The following is a 15,510-nucleotide window of genomic DNA, read 5'->3' as shown; positions in this document are numbered from 1 at the left end:
AATGCAACAGCTGAATGTGAGCTTCATAAGTTGTCCTGAAAGGTGGCTAGATGTTTGCAGTTTGAACTTAAAAAGGCAGTAGTGATGGTTCTGGGGTGATTTTTTAGAATACATAATAACACAATTTATATCATGAAAAATTTATTGTATGATTTTGAAACTAATGTCATAATTTAGAAGCAAATATAATCCAACAGATATTTCTCACATGACTATTTTACATTAAAAATGTTTCTTAATAAGATCTAACTGTTGCATGATCACAGATAATTTTATTAATGACTTTCCGGACATAGTCAGGAAAATAGCTCTGATTAAACTTAGTACTATTCTCCTCTATAAAATTAATGTTTGTAAATGGAACATAGCTGATGTTATTTTCCCCATATTTGTTTGAGCCCCTGATAAGCTAGTAATTTAATTTTTTGCAAGTTCCATGTCTGARAAGTTTAAATTATGATTAATTGCTGTTTTGGGGGGAGAGGAAGAAGGAGGATGTTCAGCTGATCATAACTCCAAAGGTTGGTACTGATCCCAGGTAATAAGATWAAAACTAGTGTGATAGTTGTAAATTATGCATTTTGTAATAGTAAATCATAAAGCATATTTATACAATAAAATTTATTAAAATATTTATAAACCTAATTTGTACGAAGAATTATAAAATGAGAAAGTTACTGTAAATGACCATGATAGACTTGTGCTTCTTCTGAACAATGCTTGAAATTACATATTCCCATAATGAAAAGTATTTAACTTTTACTTTAAGGTTTATCTTAAAATGTATACCCAATAGATCARCTATGTATCTACCTGTATCAGTGAATTTTGATGATAGTCAGAGTTTAAACTTCAACATGAACTTAAATACAGTATTTAGGCAAATACTATACATGAATTAAAATGGCATCAAATAATGAATATTCAGCACTGCCTGAAATTGAGACAACCAGGCTTTTGTACAATTTTCCAGTGCATGTGCCTGCCTTTAAAATGGCTCCRTGCCATAAAGGTTAATTTATTTATTTTTGTATGACATAACTGACACAGTTAACTTCACTTTTTGTCTTGCATCATGATAAAATGTCCAGCTTGCATTTCAGAAATCAGTATGTTAGTGTTTACATTGTGTGTTCATTGGATAGGCATCATTGTGTGTTTAACTCTAATGTCCTCAGAAAAAAATGCAGCTTAAATGTTTCCAGAATTAAGCTACAGTTATCTTTGGATGCTTGTGATTAAGCAGTTATTTATATATAGTAAAAGCAGGCTGCCTCTTTGTATAGCTGTAATTTTTACGTGTATTGGAAAGCATGAGTATATGGTAATTGTATTTAACATCCGGAAATCTATGTAMGAACTAAGTGGAGGACCTAGTTCATGTTTGTCTTTCAGTAATAGGGATCACAGCTGAACTTTTCATCTTCARTGTTTACAAAATAATCGTTTGATGAAAATTAAAGGTTTGCTTGCAACTGCATTTCTTTCTGTGTATTCTTTCAATTATGCAAGAAAAGCAATTCATTTGCTAGCTGAGGTTTTCTGATGTTTGTGTGTTGACTACTTTTGTAATATTGACTTCTGTAGTAAGATTGAAGTTTGTTTGCATGAAAATYTGTTTATATATTTTAGCAAGTTTATGTAAAGTAGCTTTCTAGTGTTTTGTGCCCATGTGAAGCAAAAGGTCGGTAATTCTGCAAATTCAATTTTGGATAAGACAATAATCTAAAGGTTATATAGGCTATGAAGTTACACTACATTGATTGCTTTAAAACTGTTTTCATGTCTTGTTCATACGGTCAATAGAAATTTAAAATGTTTTTCCTATGGTACTTGAGTACCCAATAGCTCACTTGCAATAGCAATAGATAAGACTGTTGATCTTTGTATCTTACAGAAACATGCATTGAACTGCATTTTGTTCTTGAATTAAATGATTTAAGCATACAAAATGAGAGATAGGCTTACTTGAAGTAGTTTTTAAGGCTTGTCACACAGGATGTATTCAAAAGATAACATGACTTTTAAAAACTGGCAGTTTATCTGTAGGTTTATTAATAAATCAAGTTAAAGAAAGATAAGGTTAATTGAATTTTTAAACAAGTAGCTGTATTATCCTTCAAGCACCTTGGAGCTCATGCAATATTCACACCTTTTTTTTTTTTTTTTTTCCAAGGAGTGCTTTGATATGTTTGAATTCCTATTTTAATGAGTACTTTCTTTTTTATCTTTAGTTAATTGGATTAACCCTTAATATTCAAACAGTAAATTTTATGCCATTTTTCTCTTCTGGTGTTGTATTGCCTTATMTGTATGACTGCAATTAGTTACCCTTTCTTTTCAGTATTTTCAGCCATGAAGCTGCTACGTCTGCTTTTTCTGGTGATGATGATGCTTAGGGCCATTTGACAGGTAATCATTAGAACTGAGATGCTTGCAGACTGTGGGGTCTTTTCTCCTATCATTGCGGGGGGATTTATGCGGGTAACTCCTGTTAATGTTAATTGGACTTGCATGTGTAAATCCTCCTTGCATCAATGGGAAAATTGACCCCTAGGGGAGAAAAAAAAAAACTTCATGTGAGACTTGCTGATTCAGAAATGTCCAAGCACTGTGAGTTCCTGTGTTGAGCCATGAATGGCAGAGCACATGCTACCCTTTTGTCATCTCAGTGAAATACTCTGAGCAGGACATGGGGAATTTAGAGAGTTACAATTGTTTAYACTGTGCTTTATTTTTATGTTGTACTTCTTTTTGGAACACTTCCAAATCTTTTCAGATTTCCTCTAAAAATTCTATGTTCTTTACATAGCTAGTATTGATTRCAATTTTTGTATTCAGGAGGTTGCAGGGTTCCTGTTGCTTCAGCCTTCATTGTACTTTGTCTCTCTTACCCCCCTCCAAATCTTTATGCACCAGCAAAGTGAGATGCACCAGCTAATTGCAGGAACAATTTGCTGGTAATCTGTTGCTTAATAGCAAGTAGGAAGCATTAAAATACTATTTTCACACAATAAGAGACTAGGTTATCTACAGTCTATAATCTCAGCAGTTGAAAGTATAAAATCACTTTCCCCAACACTTTTCTGGACTAGGAGTGGGAAGACATGAACTACCTACTTTTTGACCTGTGATGAAAGAAGAGAGAAAGAAACAGATGGAAATAGCTAAAGCAGGATTGCTGTAGTGGGAGGGAGAGRGTAAAATGAGGGCTGATTGTCATAACCTTCATGCTCCAGGATTAACGGTGTCTTGCACTTGTATATCCCCTTCCACTGTGTGAGACTGCTACACAATTTGTTAAGAAAAAAAAAAAAACAAAAACAAAAACATGCTTTTGGGAATGAGACAACAGCAATTAACCAGGAATAGAATACCATATACATAGAGTAATATCCAGCACCTGCACTGAGGAGTTTATGCTATAAAGTAAAAGAGCAGGAGACCAATGGAAGGTTGTAAGATATTCCAGTAAACATCTGCAAACTGAAATTCGATTATTTCCATGACTTTTATGTTGTTTCTTAAGATATTGGATGAGATCAGTGAGATCTGCTCAATGGAAGGACAAGACAAAGAAAAATGATTTTGAAGAGAGAAGAATGGAAGAGATGACTTACAGAAGTCRGACAGAAAAGTCTATGAGAGACTTATAAACAAAAAAAGGAAAAATATAAAGTGAGAGTAGAAGAGAGTACCCTTCTGATATGAGTGTATTTGARTACCCATGGATGTTGCTTTGACCATAGGGTGACTTCTGTAGGCTACTTAGTTTTCCCTTGCTTTTGCCTGCTTTTGAGAAGTGGATGCACAAGATCCCTGTGTTCTGTATGGAAATGCTCACAGCCCTAACACATTGAATGTTCAGTAAGCATCAAAGGGAATTGTGCCTCTAAGTGAGTTCAAGTCTTTCCCATTCCATTTTACAATGTTTGTTTAATGTGCTATTCATGATCATAATTTGTATTTAATTCCAGTTTCAAGCTTACGGAACATTTATTAATCAGTTAACAGCTTCATGTTTTCCTTAAGCTTTCCTTTTCACACCTTTTCTAGATCTTTTCCAAATATTTCAGCAGTACGGTTTGAGGTGATGCCTAATTTTTTGCCAGCTATTAATTAGTAGTAGCTTCCTCCTTACCTCTGATGGTTTGGGATTTTAAAAATCTTTGATGAGATCTTATCACTGAATCCTGTATCTGCATCCATCAAATTATAGACTGCTTAAAAACTTTGTAGATTTGTGAGGTATGACTTTTCTCTATGAAACTCCAAATACTGTGTTTGTGTGTGTCTAATAGTTCATTCCCTATGGAAGTTTCATCAGTTTACCTGGTATGGAAATTAGACTTCAGTCAGTGGTAACATAAAGAAGTTCTCTTAAAAAGGAAAAAAAGAAAAAAAAAAAGAAAAAAAAACTCCCTAAAAAAGGCAAGTTCTGACAAATCCACTTAATAAATATTCTTGTATAGGAGCTTCCATAAACTACTCCCTCGTTTTGAATATTAATTCATAGATCTCCTAGCTTTTCTGCTATAACCTTATTTTCTTTGAATATTCTCTTCACCCAATAAGCTCTGCAAATTCTGATGCACTGTGTGTGCCTTACAACTCTATGTCTGCCTTCTTGTTTGATTGCAGTTCTGTCAGCCCAGGTTCCTAAATTATAGATGTTTTGCATTAATGGATGTGATTCCTATATGATTAGTGCGGATGCTAATTTTCCAAATAAGGGAGCAAATTACCAATATCACATCATAAAACTTCATTGTTTTTTTTATGTGTGTGTGCATGTGTGTATGTAAACACGTGTGTGTGTGTGTACTCAAGCAACAGGATTTTTTTTGCTAATATTAATTAATTAATTACAGCAAAATAATAAACTTCATAAAAGTTTACATTTAAACCTTTTCAGAATTCAAGTAGTATAGTGGAAGTAGCTGAGACACTAGAAGTTTGAGAGACCGATATTAAATATTCATTGATTCTAATCCACTGTAAAAGTAAGATTAGTTCAATAATACATTAAAAAAACTTAGTTATGTATGGTTTCAAGAATAACTTTTTCATGAGATCAAAAGTTACTATATGTAGATACTTTCAACTGTAGGGATAAGTAGCAGGAAATTGCCCACCTTGTGGAATTCATGAAATCACCTTCATATCTAGCAAAAAATATATATATATTTTTGGTGGAAATAGAGTGTATTAGCAATCCCACCATTACATTTATTTACAGGCTGGCAGTTCCTGCTAATAACAGTGACTGGTTCTTCAAAATCTGGATGGGGGAACCAGGCAGGAATGTTGTAAATCTCAATGACATTTGAGATTTAGAAAGTTGACAGTGAAGTATCAAGAAGATGCAGTTGTTGACTGCATGGGAGTTCTGATCAGAGGAGACTTTAATAGAAAATGTTCCTCTTGTCATAATTCTAGCAGACAATATATTTTATACTACTTGCATACATTGACAAAAAAAAGATRGAAAGTATCAGCTTGAATGTATATCAAGCCCCTGATGTATTTGAGTGAACATCTTCAAAGACAATGGCTGACTCCCAGTGAATATAATGCTGTTCTAGTGGCAGTTTTATGCAAGTATCTTGTGAGTTTTTAAACTGCCTAGTATACTGAATTATGTCTTCATCTGATTTTAGTTTTCCTATTAATTGTCAGTTATTGTAATCTAAATGATTAAGCATCAAGTAGAACTAAAATACTTCGTTAGAGGCAGTCTAATCTTTTAAAATATTAACAGAAATGACACGATGCCAAAAGGTTGTAGTGTTAATACTGATAGTTCTGATTGTTAGGAAATGTTGGAACATGCACATTTTTAGATGGAAATTTTGAGGACCTCATACTTCCTTTTGAAATACTGTCCCATAATTCATAATATTTTGGGATCTTACAAAAAGCTTAAGTGCTGATCCTCCACTGCCTATGGTTGGTATGCCCCACTTAAAAAAAAAAAAAAAAAACTTCATCTTTCTCCTCCTCAAACAGAGGAGGTTTCTCCTCTAAGGTATTACAATTTGTGGCTAATAAATGTGACTTCAGCTTTTAGAACTGATTTTTTACCACTCCACCTTCAAGAAGCTCTTTTTCTAGTTGAGTGCTGGTATTTTTATCTCATTTCTTTTCTTTCGCTCTAAACATAAAGCTGGACCAAGATATTATTCTCTGTTGAAAGTGCTTGTTTTCTTTATCTTGAAGGTGTTACATTTGTAGGTCTTACTAGCACAATAATAAAACATCAGGATAATTGAGTCTTTGATTCAAGTTCCTTGAAACCTCAAGACCTAGTTCACAAGCCAGGTGTTCATAGTTAGCAAGGTGGTATTCTGTACCTCAGCTGAATGTCTGGACTGGTGAACATGCATTTTACTCCTGGCTAACTGGAAACTTGAGATCTGGAAAAGGACTATTCTCTTCTTAACAAAAGAAAGAAAAAGAAAAGAAACAGAAATTTAAACACTTTTGTCTTATGCTTTAGACTCTGTGTACCTAAACTTTGTAGTGGCCACTGTGGAATTTTGAAACTATTTCAAACCCAAGCATATTTTTGGAGCTCACCCAAAGAAAACCCTTTTAATTATGATGAGAGACCAGCTGTCAGACCAATGTTACGAAACATTTTTCTGCTCTGAGAACTTTTCAGTAGCATGAAAGTCACTGCTAGTCATGGTTGAGTCTTTTTTTGTGAATAAATTATCCAGTGAATTCAGCCTTTTTTTTGTATTCAAAAATTTGTGTAAGCCCTAGCTGAGTACCTAAAGTGAACTATTTTTAGCCACACAGTATTTTTCCTGCTCTGTATTTCTATGCTGAAATAATAGACAAAACTTAATTTTTTAAAAAAAGTTTCATATATTTTAAGACAAAAATAAAATACTTTTGTGAGAAACAATAAAAATTTTTATCTATCATCATTGTAACATCACTTTCTTTAGTGACACTTATATTTTTTTCCATAGAAGTTTTAAGCCAGGAGACCTTAGATTGTTTTCCGGACTGCCATTCTGAATCTTAAATGTAAGCATGGTAAGAGCTAACAGCCCTCACAGTTGCATTTTAAAGACATATTCAGCTTTGCTAAGATACTACTTATGCACAGTACCTAGAGTATACATATAAAAATTATACATATAAAAATTTGATAGACATAAGATCACTTCAGGTGGCCTGTTTGTGTCATCTCTGAAGCAATGTCTGAAAATACATGTTGAAAATGTAGTAACGGGATGAAGCAGTACTCAAGTGAAGAGTAACAACAAGCAGTGGCTAATTTATCAGCTTAAGAGAAGTGAGTTTATTTCTAATCTCTGGCATAAACTCGATTGAGTCATTTCCCTTTAATGTCATAGTAAAAAGATGCAAACTGGTGACAGATAATTTCTGAAGCTTTTTGAGAGATCTATAAAGTATAAAAGTAATACAGATCTGAGAAGGAAAATGAAAAGCATTAATGATAACTGTAAAAATGGGTAGCAGGAATACTGAGTAGAGATGCTAACAATTTTCTGTGGGGAAAATCAAGTATAACTGTTGAAAMATGATGGGATAGCAGATGTTTGGTTAGCCAAGTCCTGTTTTCCATCACTGATGTTTTGTGTTTCACAAGTAAGCTTTCATCAGTCTGCATAAAATCTTTGTTTACTGCTTAATCAAAATAATTTAAAAATAACATAAAATGACACTTTACTGAAATATTTTTTGCTTGTGCATTTTTTACTGGCAAGTAGTAGTGTATATTGCTTCGTTGTTTAATAAGGATGTTTAATGCCAATGTCATTAGCACTGTATGTGGTAGTCCAGTAGGTTACTTTTTTTTGGTAATGAAAGGCTTTTGACTGTGCTGTTTAATTTAAGATAATGTTAAAGTTACTCTAAAGTTACTATAATTTTAAATTTTAGTTGTTAGTAGTCCAGTGAACCTGAAAAATGCTGCTGCTACATGTGCTAAATACGTATTTTTTAATGATTTCTGTTTCTTTTTTTTAATAGAGTCTATTTTATCCTTTTCTTTGAGAAAGAAAAGAAATAGACCGAGTTGAATGGAAATCTGTAGTTTGAAATACTGTCCTGCTTAAAGTCTCCTAGGCGTTTTAACAGTGAGTTCAAAGGAATCAAAACTTTATCTAAATTTTATTCAATGGTAGTGCTTATAAATCAGATAATGAAACAACCTTTTGATCTCTTACCACAAATACCACCTCTTGCCTTACTCTTAGCACCTGTTTTGGTTTTATCTGCAGTTACAAAGCACAAAGTAATTGTGGGATTGGGTATTCCATGTCATCTCTTTAGTATAGACAATGAATTCTATGCATTTTTACATAATATTTCTTTCTATACAGCCTTTTTCTGATAATTTGCTATCTTATTTGCATAAATGACTTCCTTTTCTAGAAAGGTTTTTAAATAGAAGCAATGGGACACCACTAACTACAGTGCTATATACAGAAATGTTTGTGGATAACATACACTTCAAGGAACTCTTAAAAGTGTGCTGTGAACCTATTTTGGATGGTATTTCCCCTGACGGCCTTTTGTGTTCAACTCTTGCGAATACCATGTATTCGTGCAGAGAGTCCTTAGTGCTTCCTGGGCAGGGAGCAGCTGGGAGGGGGCGGCCGCATTGCCCTCCCTGAGGGCCAGCGCTGCTGCGGCAGCAGGAGGCCTGCGCTGGCACCAGCATCAAGGAAGAGGTGGGAATGGATCTGCCTTGCCTGCAGGCAGCGCTGAGGAGAAGTGCTGTGTGCAGTTCCTCCAGGAAGTGGACACTGGTGGCGAAGGAGAGAGCCACGGGAGGAAGTTTGGAGACCCTTCCTTGGGAAGCACAGAGAGCTCTGGTAAGGTCACGGCGTGGCAGACCACCTTGCAGCATGGCCGGCTTTTCCTTGAACTGCCGCCTGCAGATGGGAACTGTGTGGYCTGTGGCGGGGGGTGGAGGGGAGCAGAGCGGAACACAAAAATGGGTGAATTTAAATGCAGGAGCTTTTGCTTCCTTTATAATCTGAAATATCAAAATTGAGGATTTTAATAGACTTTTCTCAGCCAAGGCTTCAAGGCAAATCCACTTAGATCTTGCTTTGAGAGTGAAAACCATGAGAATACCATGATAACTATTTTAATTTCCGAAGCCAGATTTAACCTGAATAGAAACAAGATCAGGAAGTTTCTTTTAAGCAGAGAATGAGTTGGGTCACTGAGAAAGCCAAAGAGCAATAAAAAGTGTCCCTAAATATATTTCCCACTATCTTTGTAGGCAGATCCTTTCCTTTCTCTAGGTCACTGAGAAAAGTCATTTTCCCTCACACCAGAGGCTTGGCTCCATGTTTGCTCTCTTCTGACAGTCACTATGCTGCAAGGACTCAGCTGTCCTCTCCTTTACTTTATGGTTGTCATGCTTTTCTCTCCTCAATGTATTCAGTTACTCCCAAGAGAGAAATAGTCTCCCATCTTCCTAGGCAGATACCCTTGGCTTTGCACTTCCTTCTTGGGAAGTTAACGTAAACAAGTAAAACAAATCCGTGATGCATTGCAACCTAGGATGGTACAAGAAAAGGTTTGAGTTTTGCACGGGTCCTTTGAATCCCCTGAAATTTGGCGGCTGATAAACGATGGCTTCTCTCACCAAGGACAGTGGTTGCTGAGTGGAAGAGCTGTTTTGCTGTCTCAGCATGCAGTCTGTATTTACTGTTTTTAACTCCTCGTGAGCTGAAGTGATGAATGTGATGTTGACCTGCTCGTCCTGCACAGTGGTAGCTGAATGCAACTGTTCATGTGTGTATTGGCACTTTGTGGATTCTTAGAGGAGTTTGAGGTAAGTTAGGAGTTTCATCAACACACTGCTGTGGCTGTCATCCRTGGAGATTTTGAAAAGGAGACTAGAAACTAAATAAATTAAGAAAATTTAGTCTCTGAATTTGACAGTGGTCTCCACAAATCAGGACTGTGAGAGATGATTCCTTCAGGAAATCTTGTACTGGATGGTCTATTCTGTGAAGGAACTTACGCCATTGAATCTAGTTGGTTTTTTAGATGCCATGGTAGCTTCAGAATGGAGAGCTTAATCTTATTAAAATCAATAGGTATTTTTCTTACAAAGCCACTTGAGAAGGTTTTTTAAAGGATTATTAGAATTTTTGGGTTACCCTGGATGAATTCATTCTCTTTCACTGAATTGAATTACAGCATCCTATCTGTTGCTAGTATATTAATAAAACGTATGAAGTCAGCCCTAAACTGCAGCTCCATTGTGAAGAGACTTTTTAAGCATAAGCAGCAAGGATTTTTCAAAGATGCATATTTTTCCTCAGAGTAATGTTGCATACAGACTGGAGATTGCTTCTTCTATTGAATTGCATAATGAAAAATCAATCAGTTTAATGGTTGACAAACTTTGACATTCAAATAAAAATGTTGCTGGTATTTTCATAAAGACCTGTAGGCAAAACTAGATTCAGTGACTTTAATTTATGCAATAGTAAATGTCTGCCAAAACATTGCACAAATGACTGTATAATGAGGCAATAATAACTATGAGGAACGAAAAGAAAGCAAGCAGAGGCCAAAATTCTTAGTTTTTACAGATTATATAAATTCAAAAAGCTTTTCAATGTAAAATATGTTTATACAGCATCCTTTTCAACAACACATTCTGTTCTGAGAACAATTTCTCAAAATCATCAAAACACATTTGTTTGACGTGTGTAGTATCAGACTAAACTGTTCAGTTTGTTTTCTGCTTTTCAATCTTCTACCCAGACTGCATTTTGGAGACCTCTTGACCACTTCATACCTTACTGTACACTTTGGACAAATACCAGCTTTGTTAGATTTTTTTTCATGTGCCTGTTGGCAAAAAGGAAGGTAAGAGAGGTATTTCTGTGAAGAGCAACAACAGCAAAAGACTTGACAAGTTGCTGGATTTGCAGGTACATTTTTTGTTGGTGTGTTTTTAGGGCGTGTTGGTTTTTTGGGGGGTAGGATGAGTTTTTGTATTCGTTTTTTTTTTTTGGTTGGGAGGGCAGGTTTTTTTCTTCTTTCTTTTTTTTTTTTTTTTTTTTTTTTTTTCATTTACAGAGGAATAAAAGCCCAGTAACAGAAAAGGATACCTTATTTTCTTTAATAATTTCTACTTAATATTTTTGAACACAGTACATAGTACTGCACGAGCGGAGAGAGGGAGTCCCTAGCTCCTAGCAGCTGTTGAGCCATGTTGCAATCTCTTTCAGCATTACAGCACTGCTCTCAGAGCCTTGTGGAAGAGGAAGCAGACTGGCTTAAATCTTGTTTGCCCTAAGCTTGTTCTGGCATTGTCTAGCTACAATCTTCCAGCATCGTTCAGTTGCATACACTCATCCCTCCTTCAAACATTTTTGCCTGTTGTCTTTGCTCTAGTATTAAATGCTTTCTAGTGTTTTCCCCTCCCACTCCCAGGATAGGCTCCGTGGATCAGCTGCATGACTCTAGACCATCTAGAGGTCTGAACTGGGAGACTGAGGAACACAAGAAATAGAATTAGAGAATTGATGCTTTGAGGGACCTGCTGTCARCTAAGGTTTAATACAATCAAAGCAAGATTCCATATACTGAAAAATCTTTTTCCACACATACCATTCGTTGTCAAAGTACAGTCCTTTCTGTCCTTCAGGCATTTGCTCATATAGATGGCAGTATGTTTTGATTGCAAAAAAAGTCTGTCTGGCTCTTTGGACACAGAGTTTTTGAGCACTTAATGTCAGTAGCAGTGATTGGAGACTTTTGCCTTGCTTTCCACTTCTTAGTATTGTTAGCTACTTAAATCTTCAGACATCGTACAGCTTCCTTTCAACTTTCTTCCATTCAGGATGGATTTTTTGGGGTTGTTTTTCTTAAAAATTCTTTTTACTGTAATGGCAGGAGTCTGTTCAGTTTGTCCAATTTCTTTGTCCATTCTTTTCCTTCATGCGTTATACTGAATTCTGAATAGCCTTTTTAAACTGACTTAGGAGACTACTAAATTTTTATGTAAAGCTATACCTCAGATTAAAAAAATTAAATGTTACTTCCATTGCGTTGTCCAACAGAACATGGTTCATCATAGCTGTCCCAAAGTAATTTAACTGTTTTACTTCTATTGTCCTTGCTACATCATCTGTATTTTATTTCTTGTTATGTTGGGTTGCATGTAGGCTTGTGAGTTCTTTAGCATAGTGATTGTCTCTATTTTGGTAATATCTAATGAACTCCATGGTACTAAATTAAATAATATGTTGGGTGACTTGAACAAGTTATCACTGGTTACTCACTGTTGCGTATTTTTTTACTTTACTTCTGAAAGGAAATAATCCTTTTTATTTCAGGAAATTCATCAGAGTTTAATCACTTTTCCTTCCATCAGATTAATATTGATAATTATGCTACTTATAATCCACCTTTATCACTCTTCTGATTTTGTCTTGATTATAATGGCTGGTSTTTAGTATCTCTGTTATCTAACTGGCAGAAACAAGTTGAAGAAGTTAACTGATTTCCCTAAGGCCACAGAAGGAATATATGATAGAGTCAATTAAAGCATTGTTCCCACTTTTTCCTTCTAGCTAAAATTAGGGATGTTACCCTGTACCTTTTACTTCCAGTAATAATTTGTGTGGTGATCTCCTATCATTTGACCCAAGAGTTCTCTGTGTGTAAGCCTTTAATATATGTTTTATTCAAGAACTTTCCATTACCACTCACATTAATGTCTAGATGAAGCATGCATGAAGCTACCACAATAAATATCTGTATCCAAGTCCAAAAAGGTTTTGTTCTTTAATGTAATCAGCTGTAGTATTTATTGATATATTTCACAAATAATTAAATATCTTTAGAAGTGAAATACTATTCCATTTCATCCTGCCGTGATGCAGGGAGAAGCGTAGCCACTTCTCTAAGCCATACGTTGAGTGTGTGAACGTGGACCCCATTCTTCTGCTGTAGGCTTGTGAGGCCCCCCCTTGCCCCACAGAGAGTGTGATTGGATTGCTGGCTACTGAAAACGGAGTAAAGCCTCTTAGCTAGCCTAGTGTCCGCCCTAAGCAAGGGGGTACATATATACTCAGGTATTTCTTTGTCTGTCCTAGGTATGAATGAACTCTAAAGCATAGGGATTTCTAGTACTTAAAAGTTTAAACTATWACTCATGAAAACAGGAGTTGTCTTGCATTTGGGGAGGGGAGGTTGTTGGGTTTTTTCTTCTACCTGGTTGGGGGGATTTGTTTCCCTTTGACACTTTGCAGGTGCAGCATGGAAGCAGCATGCATGTTGCATCCAAAGAGCAAGACAATGTTTGATATTTACTGTAAGATAAATACGTGAATTAAAAATTCTCTAAAGGAAAATACATATTTGAACAGGCAGCATCTTGACTGACATCTGCTGAAGTAATTTTTTCTTTTGTGGCTTTTGTGTTTCATGCATTGCTAAATGTTATCTGTTGTATGTGGCAATAAACGATACAATATGACAACTTTTCCTCACTATTCCATAACATCATTTAATTCAGTCATAAGCTTCTGCATATTTTTATCTTCGTTGTCTCTTTCCTGTTAAAAAAAARRAAAAAAAAAAMAGTGATTAAAATAGATAATGAATTCTCCCCAGTGCGAAGGCCGTAAGTAAGCAGCGTTATGCACTAAATGAGTTAATATTGTTAATACAGTAGCTCTTTTTCATGCTCTTTGTGTTATGCTGCAATAATATTTGAAATTTCCATTAGCACATAGTGTATTCTTAACACTATGGCATTATCAAGTCTTAGGCATTKCAAGCACTGCTGTTCTGAATAATAGTTAATATTGTCTAGAAAAATAGGTAATATTTTAACTTCTCTGTTGTTAATATGTAATATTTAATTCTGTACATAATATGTTCAGCATGGTTATATGGATAGAAATGCTGTGTTAATGTTCTGAAGTTTACCTCTTTCACTKGTGGTATATAGTTGGGAGCAAATATAATAAGCATAAGCAGAACTGAGTATTTGGCTACACTTTCTTCTTACATATGATTGTTATATTATGTGRCAGTATTTTAGCAAAATTAATACTTATTTTCTGTCCACAAACCATGACAAAATTGTATGCTGCTTACTGAAATCTCTTTACAAAACRTTGCTATCATTGTCATAATAGTATACTTTTGCAGTGACTGCATACATTCTGATTCTTTCATAATTCTACCGCTGTTGTAAATTTAAAAAAAAAAAGTTGTTACTGATGTTACTTGGTAATGCATGGGCTTGGCTTTATTATATTTGGTTATCTTGTTAACCCTCTTAAACAACATTAGTTAGTACTAGGCTYTATTATTTCTTTATGATCAGTAATAGCCATATCAAATTCTGGGAATATTATCTATAAGACAGCCACAGTGTCTGCTCTATATTGTACCAAGCAGATGTTGTRACTTTCTGTCTGGAAAGTGCTGGATGTTGCTAAAATGTTCTCCACTCCCCAGCTTTAATTGGCACATAGAATCAGCTCCTGTGATTTTTATGGTTGACGTAAAAGTGAGTCTGTAACCTCAAAACAGGAGCTAGTTTCAGTTCTTCTGCAGTTCAATAATCTGATATGTGAAAAACATAAAATTAGAGGGTTTTTTCAAAGCTATAATTTAGAATTGGATAGATCGCTTTATTAGAAAAGGATCTGTTGTCAAATACATGCCTCAGCCTTTGAGAACTTTCCTCTGAAAATACAGAAGATGAAGCGATATGCACACAAGCAGGATATATTCCTGCTTTTTTGGATTGACTCAGAGCTGCTTAGTTGCAGAAGATGTGCTAACTGCTGACAGTTGTTGGGAAAAGTCTTTTAGATCTAATGCTAGACACCTGTGATTTTTGAGCCAGAGGGACTGAATTCAGTCCCTTTACAGCTCTGAAGCTGAGTATCTTAATTTTCAGAATAATACTTCTGTGAAATCAAAAGTGGTACAGATTTAGTTTAGGTTTTTCTTTAAAAATATCTTCTAYCTGAATTATAAGGGAACCAACACCCACAGACTATGAAATGTCAATCAAAAAGTACTAACATTTTAAACATGCTGACTTGAATGGCTGTATGTTTACACTAAACATTAACGAATGAACRAAGACCTCAGTAACTTAGAAATAAGACTGATATTGCTGAACTGTAAAATGAGTCTGTTTCATAAATGTTATGTAAAGGATCACTGAACTGAGACAGTTACAGCCTTTAAATTCACATGATGCCCAAAGCACCAACAAATAAGCACTGGATACCTCAGAATTTGGACAAGTGCTTAAAATTCATGTCTCCTTATAGTGCTGTTCTAGATGTACTTGGTAAGCCTCCTTTAACATCAGACATGATTACGCCTCGTTTGAAAAATGAGTCAGTGGTTTGTTGCATAATACCATCTTTGTTCATTGCCAAAATGTACATTTACCATTTAAAAGCAACGTAGCAGGGTGATTATAGCAGGAAGGAAGATTTAGAAATATTGAAGCAT

The sequence above is a fragment of the Rhea americana genome, unplaced genomic scaffold (assembly GCF_003343005.1).
Source record: "Rhea americana isolate MKP2758 unplaced genomic scaffold, rheAme1 scaffold_6, whole genome shotgun sequence".
Taxonomy (NCBI): Eukaryota; Metazoa; Chordata; class Aves; order Rheiformes; family Rheidae; genus Rhea; species Rhea americana.
This window is presented reverse-complemented; position numbering follows the sequence as displayed.